The sequence below is a fragment of the Protopterus annectens genome, chromosome 3.part0 (assembly GCF_019279795.1).
Source record: "Protopterus annectens isolate FY-2018-M chromosome 3.part0, PAN1.0, whole genome shotgun sequence".
NCBI lineage: Eukaryota > Metazoa > Chordata > Ceratodontiformes > Protopteridae > Protopterus > Protopterus annectens.
The window spans coordinates 1,655,073,297-1,655,083,672 of NC_056731.1; positions in this window are offsets into that span (position 1 = coordinate 1,655,073,297).

The window sequence follows — 10,376 nt, forward strand, 5'->3', positions numbered from 1 at the left end:
TGTAAGTGAATTTACAGTGATTCCTTTTTCTCTACAGCCACTGAGATGCAGCTATTTGTGGATGGGGTGAGTATGCAGCATATCGTCATGGGCAATTGTTGACAATAAAGTGTTTTCTGTGCTACGATCAACATCACCATGGACAGCATACATGTATAGAAAAATATGGATCAGTGTGTCCACAGAAGTTGCCCACAATAAGCATTACAGAGGAAATATTGCCACCTATGTAGAATTGTTCCCAAGCAATATCTCACAAATGTAAGAAATAGCATAATATACAAGTATTAATATTCCTTTGAAGTCTTTAACAAACACATGGGAGAAACACTATATTCAACACACAGACTTGAAAAGTGATATAGTACATCTGGTGTGGCATAAAATAAGTGAACATAACTTGGTACCAGTCAATTACATTATTTCTTCATATAGAGAAATATGTGAGCATCTCAGAATAATACAGACTTATATGGCATATTGGCTACAGTATTTTGCTCTTTCAGTACCATATATTATTAATTGACCTCATTAACACAAAATGTTTCAGAATTTATTGGACTGATAGCACACACTGTCAATGCCTGAAAGCCCATGTTTACTGCAAAAGTATGTATTGAAATCCTGAAATCTTGCAGAGGAAGGTGTAGAGGGATAATATCTTTAATATGACCCAAGCAGGCTAGAGTCAGTTAATGACTCAAGCAACTGTAAGGGCTGGTGGGAGAAGATATGAATGATGAGGCTATGCCTGCTCATCGCTCTTCAGAGGAGGCATGAAGATGACACAGTGGTGTGAGACAGGCCATTCTTAAAGCCTCACCAAAGCCCAGAGCCACAAGCAGTGACCAGAAGAGGTGAATGTGCACTTACAAACTGAGAGACATGCTCATGTCTATCAGTTCCCAATGGTCTTCTGAATTATGCCAGCACCGAAGGGTTTGGGCCTTCCAGTACCCTGTCAAGCCATCCTCTGTGAGAAGTAACAGTGTATACCAATCTCATGCTTCTCTCACACCCTTTCTTCACCAGTCCAACCAGTCTATACCAGCTGATGAACCTGCCCTGCTGAGGGTGGAGTTAAATACTTGGGTGATGCTATATAACTGCTATCATGGAGTGGAGGACTCAGAAGAGTCGTACTTCTTCAGAAGTCATCACATCCTGCAGATTCATTATAGATTTAGAAAATAAAAAATAAGCCATGTAGAGATACAGGCATATCTGTGCATTTCAGGTATTTCTTAAATAGTGCAGACAGAGTACAATGCAGTACAGTCATACCTAGATATACATACATCTGATATATGTTAATATGTGGTCATCTGAGCAATATGCAATGTGTAGGTGCACTAAATAGTATCGCATACTATAATTGGAGTTTCTATCATGCTGATAAAATGTAAAGAATGGCAAATTATCCAGTCACCCATGAGGAGTTGTTGCATATTTGCATACAAGAGAGTATAATTATATGGCAGGACACATGACTTATTTTGGTGTATCCCAGTAGTGGCATACACATGTAAAATGAAATACATTCAACATGCTTATAACAGCAATATGTATAATGAATATAATAGATATATAAAAGGTTGGAGGTTTTTCTTTTGTCATTGCCTTGTATCATTACTTGTTTCCGAGTATCTATACTAGTTGAAAAATGTGTTTTGACTTTGATGTAGTTTTATGGGCATTATAAGATGTATGGTAATGATATGTTGCTGATACATTTATGGAATTATTTTATTTATTGATTTATATTTTGCTGACCAAGTTAGTCCCAACAGGCTAGGAGTCTCTTTTCAAGGGGACCTGATGTGTTATTTATACTACAAAGGGATATTTGGCCAGGGCATCTAGGAACTTCCCCTACTCTTTCAATAGACGCCATTGGATATTTTATATCCACCTGAGTTACCATCAACTCAGGCAAATGGGACATTGGTTTAATATTTCATCTGAAGGATAATGCACCCCCTTATGCTGCAGTATCAGCAACTGATTACCTGGTGTGGGAACAGAACTCATAGCCTTCTGTTCCAAAGCTGAGTGTTTTACCTGTTTCATCACTGACACTGACATTGTTATTGGATATGTGCAGTTGCCCTTAGTGCATGACTTCTCGAGGTATATATGATGCCTATGCTTCTTTGACTTCCTGCATGCTGTGATGTAGTTTCTGGGAAGCAATACTGTAATAAGATGTGGTGATGTCATGTGACCAAACAACAGGACAGTACATAGGATACATCTTAAATGTGAGATTCTGTGATTGGTTTTCTACTCATACACAGCTTAGGAATGTTACCACTATTAATTTGCATATTACCAATGAGTCATTGTCAGATATCTATAATATTTCTTATATCCATTATCTAAAATAGCACTGAGTATTCCCATCTTAGGGATAAACAATGGCAAGGTACAATTATATTGTGCAGTCACCATATTTATAGGTAGAAATACATATCTATAGTAGTATTCTGGAAACTGTAAAATACTTTTGGACTGGTGCTGTGATATTAATGTGTTAGATTAAGTATATGGTTCTGGTTACTTCACAGCATCTGTAAATCTACAAAGTATAACTTTATGTGTTCTGTGTTACCTATATTAAGTTTTGCTTGGCAGCATGATGTTTAGCTAGTGTAACTACTATGGCTGCAGAAACCTTCACATGCCTAACTGCACACATGAAGAGCCATGATTAACAATAAAAGATGTGATTTTTAATTGACCTTGTAGTTATATGTTGGCTATATGCAATATTTATTTCAAATGCGATAGTGATTTTGTATGTTTGTAGAGTGTGTGCATAATACATTATACTTAAATAAACTAGTGTCGAAGTATGCTGTTAATACACATTAAGGTGCAGTTGTTTTATGGGCCAGAGGGCTTATAAGCCAGTTGCCTGTGCTTTAGGTGCATGCATAAATTCGGCACATTTGCTTGGCTATTGGCTCATTTCCATAGAGACCAGCAATGCATGGTGTCCCTTCCTGTGTATCTGAATTGGTTTCCTTGCATCATGTGCTATCCATGTAAAAGCTCTATTTAAAAATTACACTTCCAGAAGCTATTTAAGTGGCCGACTCCCAATTTCGTGTTTCATTTGTGCATTTATCTGCATTTAAGACTGAAATTACTACATTAGCTCAAGCTGTCTTGGTGTTGTCTGATTGACTTGAAATTGCCTTGTTCAGCTAATCTGTTAATTTTGTTATGGTAGCATATACTCTTAAGCAATCTTCTTTCTGTTTTTACATTAAGAGGACTGTGATATTCCATCTAGTAGCAGTAGGGGGTGGCCTGCTCTATCTGAGTTGGAAAATGCATAAGAAAGATGTAAGTATAGTAGTTTTGTTGGTCAGAGGGCTTATAGCCATTTTCCTGTGTTTTAAGTGCCTGTATAAATCTGACACATTTGCATGCTGCTACACATCGTGCCGTGGCTGTTAGTAGTGCCCTGTATAGATGCAGACATCTAGAAAAAATGTCTCTAAAAATATATATCTGAAACTGTACCAGCAACTTGGTGAGTGCTGAGCAAATACTTTGCATGTTGGGTAGCGTACAGCTGCTAATTTGCACATTCAGGAGCACTGGCCCATGAATTTATAGCCTTGTCTAGTCTCTAGTGCCAAAAGCACCCTTAATCAGCTCACTATAAACCCCTTGTACACCACACCCTTGTAGCTCACCCAATAAAGGATCTGACTTCATGGATATGCACTTTTCTAATTTCTCTGCAGCCAGTTTGGTGGATGTGGGTATCTTGAGACAAAGTACCTGTTGTCTAATGTTCACTGACAACCATTAAATCCTCAAAGAAACAAACACATTATGCAAAAGATGTATATGCACAATGTCTCTGGAAGTAAAACTCTTATATACAAACACTCAAAATAGCAGTCTGGTTGTCCAAAACACACATTCTACACCTACCAAACACAGCATGCACCACACACATAGACCTACTTATGCTGAGGTACTTAAATGTAATCTTCCCAATCACCAAAGGCCTCCCAGACTTCACAACTTCAAACATTATCCTCAGCAAACTCAAAAGCACTCAACAGTAATGACACCTAACACTGCACATAATGTCACACCCATTGGAGCCTTAACTATCAAGCCCATAAGGCAAGCCAATACACTACCCAAGAAACAATAATCTAAGAAGTCTCAATAACAAAATCAGAGAAGATCATGCCTGTTTGACCCACCACTCTCCTGATCTCTTGATAGCCACAGAGACCTGGTTAAAGTCAATTACTAAAGATACAGAAATACTCCCACAAGGTTATAATATACTCAGACTGGATAGGATTATCAAAAAAGATCATGGAGTTGCTGTTTTCTACAGAAATATTTTAGATCTTGCCACTTACCATATTACTATACACATTTCCAACAATGCAGAACTTCTCATCGCACACCTCAAACTGAATACTTACAAATCTCTAGCCATCATAAGTCTATACACACCACCAGTTAATAACATCCCCATCCTGGAAGAGCTCCACTTCTGGGTCTTGATCAACATAAGACTGGAAACCAACTTGCTAGGAGATATTGACATATACTTTCTAAAAGATCACCCTAGAAAACCCAGCAAATTCAACTCAGCTCTACCTCTACTCTCATGTGATCAATACCCCAGCTGGAATAAACAAGGCCACATCTAAAGAATATTTCATAGAATGGATACTAACTTCTACCCCAAATAATGTTGCCACAGGTGGCATCCTACCTGATAGTCTAAGCGACCACCATCTAAGCTACATAATCAGACACCCCAAAAAGACCCACAAGGTTCATCACTATAATAACACAGTCAGAAGCCTCAGTAACTTCAGTAATGAAACTTACTCCCAGTCTGTTCCAGATCAACTGGGGTCCACTTAAAACACTTCCCCCTTGATGAAGCAGTAGACATATTTAATACAATATTTATAAATATCCTGGCAGAGCAAGCACCATTAAGAAACAAAAAAGTTAAACACAAATTAGCTTCTTGGTTAACTGAAAAAAAGCAACTCATGAAACTTAAGAGATAAAGTCCGGAAGTCATGGCTCAAACAGCACTACAGCAATGTAGGTGGTTAAGGAACCATAGCAAACAATACATAAAACAGGACAAAATCAGGCTTATTATAGCAACACCCAAAAACAATCCAAAAACTTCTGGAAATAAATAAATATAATGCTTAATCCTGGAAAATCTACTCAACCCAGCTTATCCCCAACCAATAGCTCCCACAACATTGCTTAAAGGTTTAACTTCATTTTATAAATACAGCTCAAAACAAAACTACTACAAATCCAGTCATCCTACTCCAATTATTAAAGCCACAACAAAACTTCACACACACTCCAATGCCAACATTTACAGTAAAAAAATACCTACACTCTCTTAAGATGACAACTACTGCCCCAATCGCCTTCCATCTGAATACCTGAAGTTTCCTGCAGATAGTCTTGCATATCCTGTCTCAGTTCTAATAAGCCACTCTTTCCAAGACAAATATGTCCCTACCTTATGGAAAAATTCCTATATAATAACCCTCTATAAAGGCAGCTCATCAACTGACCTTACAAATTATAGACCAATCTTCATTCTCCAACACTTATAGAAAATCTTAGAAAGATGTAGTCGCTCGTAACTTACTATGTATAGTACTTCTCATAACCTCCTCTCTCTCTCTCTCTCTCTCTCTCTCTCTCTCACAGCATGGTTTTAGAACTAATCACAGTACTACCACTATTCTTCTAAGGTTCAAAGATATAATAAATTACAATAGAAATTCAGATCTCCTAACCTCTGCCCTATTTCTGGATTTATCCAAGGCATTCAACACAGTCAATCATCCAATTCTCCAAACTAAACTTTATTCCTACGGGTTACTATCCGCCTCACGTAATGGATTTCATTGTTACTTTATTAATCAGATCCAAGCATGAAATGGCAAGATGATTTCTTCTTTTTCCTTCCTATATCCATTGGAATCCCATAAGGGTCCATCCTAGGACCACTATTGTTTATCTTATCAATTACCTAAACACAGCAGCCAAAGAGATCACAATACTAAAATACACTAGTGACTCCACTCTGATATGTGCTGCCAGGACACTATCCATGCTCCAGGCACTCACCCAGAATTCCTTCTCCTACATAGAAGCTTGACAGTGCAAAACTCCTCCTGAATCCAAAGAAAAAAATCTCACCTGTCTTTCTCCTCCCAAAAAATACCTTTAATATACTGTCATCTAACAAGACTAGTATAGAACTGGTATTCCACATTAAGCTACTAGGTGAGACTACAGACGACCATCTGATATTTGATCTTCACCTTCAGTAAGACATAAAGAATATACATAATAATAGCTAGGCTGCCTCAATAAAGTAAAACACTACCTTACTGGCTCTGCTAAACAAAACATAGCCCCTTCTTTTCTAGTCCTTTCCCTGTTATTTGTCTCTCCTATCCTAACCAAAACTAAACTTCTCTCTATCAGCCAAACAAGAATAATGCTACAGTAAAGTAGCCAAATTTGCAAGCAACCAACAATATAGATCACATCATTGCCTCTCTCTAAGCAAATAAACTGCCTCAAACTAAACAATTCTCTGTCATACTCACAGCTAATTACATGTTTGAAACTACTGCAAAACCCTGAAAATTTCTACATCTTCACTCCATCATTCGACCTTAAACTACTAAGAGACTTCTACTCTCTACTGGCAAATCATTAGTCTCCATAACTAGACCTAGCCACAATGCAGGATACTCCCTGTATTCACACTGCATTTGCTAACAGCTGGAATACCATCCCACACCACTTAAGAACAGTCTGCACCTAAATGACTTTAAATGCCATTTGAAGCAACACCTGACAGATAAATGACTCTGCACCTGTCCTGCACCACTCCTGCTTAAACTGGTGCTAATATAGCTATATGAATGTGTGCCATAACTCTCTGCTGTGCAAAACGTAATGTACTGTTATAACTCTGCCCATCTCTATCATCTCATCATCTCCTTTATCTTCAGTGTGCCTCCTCCTCTTCTTACTTTCTTTGGGATGCTCTAATGCTTTAACTTAAAAAATATATTCATATGCAACCCAAGTTACTGTTATTTTTAATCAAAACTGTTTGTAAATCATGTAACTGATGTTAACGATATCTGAATAACAGAACTGTTGTTCATAGATGAAACTGACTGTAAATGATGAAACAATGCAAATGATGTCTATGATGTCTGTATAACTGAGTTTTTCTCTCCTTGCCTTCACTGAAAAAGGATAGTGCTCAGATACACTTTTCCTGTAAACAAATGCCAATAAATAAATAAAAATAGTCACGGGGACTCCATTGTATGACATACTGATCTTCCACTCACCAGGTCGAACAAGGAGAAAATAATGGTTAGTTGCCTAGCAGGGGCCAGGATCTACCAAGTTATACACCCACTCAAATCACTGCACCACAAGTCCCAGTATGATTCAGTCACAGTCCATGTAGGTATAAAAGACATGATACGTGCTGCCCTAGACTATATGACAAGAGACATTAAGCAGCTCTCAGACTATTTGTTAAAGGCTGGTATGTGCATAGCATTGAGCAGCATTCTACCTTCACCAAGGATGGTGCCACAATATGAACAGAAGATGACTGACTTAATAATTGGCTTTGTTTCTGTGTCATTCTGGTTAGATACAATATCTGTCAGTATAGGAGGACATGGTTAATAAAACACATTGCTTTGTCAAATATAGTCTATATATGTTGCCTATAGGCATTTGAATATTGAGTAAAACATTGTCACCCCCATAGAGCCTTTGTTAGGCAATGCCAAATTGAGAAAACTTCCAACATAGCAAAATCTACCAAAGGAATTCTAAAGGTACTACTGATCAATTCCAGGGGTCTAAACAAGAAACTCCACTCCCTTCAAGCTCTCCACACCATGGAGAATGCAGACATATGTGCAGTTATTGAGACATGGTTTAAAGCTCCAGAGTACCTGGGCAGTACAAGGCTTCAGTGCCTTCCATTCATTTAGGCCAGCAACTGCACAGGCAGGGTCTAAAGGTGGAGGTGTCTCAATCTAAATCAGTAGCAGGCACAGTACCTGTAGGTTGGTTAAACAGAAGATATACTAGAGTTTCTCCATCTCAAAATTACCATGGACAAAGTTGCATACCATATCCTAGCAAACATTGGGTCATCCTCTATGTTCCAGGAAACCCATAGCTCATACATAGACCTATTGGAGTCACTCTCCACTCAATGAAATACCATACTCATGGAGGACTTTATTCCTCTACAAACCAGCCTAAGTGAGACTGTTTACAGAAGCTATGTATAACCATGACAATGATTATATGGAAATGGCTGTGCCTACCAGAAATATGTCTGCAATCAGCTTAAAAAACAAACCACTCTGGTTGACTCCAAAATTAAACAGGTTGTACAACAGAAGAAAAAAGTCATAGCTAAAATCTGGAAGTGGAACAACAAAATGATAAAAAAAAAAATCTCTCATCAAATGGAAAAGGCAACTAAGATGACTAAGTCCAGAAAATCAAATTTTAAGGTGAAGATAGCCTCCCAGGTCAAGGACAATCATAAGATTTTCTTCAGCTGTGTCCAAAATCTCAAAGGCAGCATACAACAGTGTATCGAACTGCTGGTAAATGGAGCTATGTTCATGGAACCAGGACATAAAGCAAATGTGGCTGACAAATTCAGCTATAACTTTATCTCCTCTCACCCTCAGTCACTCACAGGAAATACCATGTAGCATAATCCCTCCAACTATCACTATGGAGCAGGTCTTATTGGCCAAGAATAGAGCTTCAATGTTCCCTGATAATATCCCAGGATGCCTCCTAAATAGCCTGAAATATGACCTGTCAGGGCCACTAGCATCACTATTCAGCCATAGCCTCTGAACAGGCTTCATGGCACATGACTAGAGGACTGCAATGGTCATCCTTCTGCACAAGTGTGGGCCATCAATAGTTCCTGGGAACTACAGACCCATTAGTCTAAGTAGTCTTATATGCCATGCCATGGAAAGAAATATCATGGAAATGATTAAAAGTGACATATCAACATATGAAATCTTCAGATAGTGGACCCAACCCAGTGTGGTTTCATTAAAGGGAGATTATGTCTGCTGAACATGATGGACTTCTTTGTGTAGGTCACCAAGGCAATGGATGAGGGCAGAATAGTGTATACTGCTCACCTTAATCTAGCTAAAGCATTTGGTACAATAGTTCCCTTGGGCATTGTAAACAAACTCATGAAATTAAACATAAATCCTATGTAACCCACTGGATAGCAAGCTGGCTCACAGATAGGACCCAAGAGGTTAGAATTGGAAAGACCATCTCCACAAAGGCGCCAGTCACCAGTGGAGTCCCCTGAAGGTCTGTGCTGGATCCTCTTTGGCATCTATTTTTCAAAAGACAAGACCAATGTCAAGAACCTCTGGTTTACCAAGTTTACAGATCATTACAAGTTGGGGACAATCATAGACACCTCCAAAATCCTAGCGCAGACATATAACTTGTGCCAAAGATATGGCTTAAAACTCAATGCCAAAAAATGCATAATAGTACCTTTTGGGCAGTCAGACACTCCAGGAAACTACTTCATCAATAAAATACCCCTAAAAGTAGACACAGTAATCAGGGATTTAGGGACTCATGTAGACAGTAACCTGGCTTTCAACTGGCATGTATCTAAGGTAGTAAGGAAATCATTTTATGTCACTCAACTTATAAGTAACGTCATCTCATCTAAGTCTGGAGAAGTCATTGTACCATATTGAGTGAGTATTGACTCAGCCCTCATCAGACTCATCATTGAGAATAATGCTCCCTTCCGTATGTACCTGACCAGGCACATGCAACAACTGGAGTGTTCAAGGAGGTTGCTCACAGAAACAATACGGGGTGTAAACACAATGCACTATGCAGTTTGTCTCAAAACTCTATCCCTGTTCTCTGTTTTTTTACAGACAGCTGAGATATTATTTATGCCTGGCATACAAGGCATGTTTGGATCCTGTCCTAATGGAACTTTTGCATATCTGCTAAATTAACAGCATCACAACTATTAGATCCATGGATTTAAACTTTGCTTGCAATTTAAATAGGACATGTTGGTGGGTTAGGTATTTATATCACAGAATTCTCATTCTCTGGAATAGGCTTCCCATCCATGTGAAGCAGAGCCCTTCCCCAACCTTATTCAAGTGTATCCTGGGACAGTGGATGGGAAATCTAAAATACACTCCTTGCCTGACACCTATGCTCTGTCTGATGGACAGAGGCAACAGTAAAAGCATGCC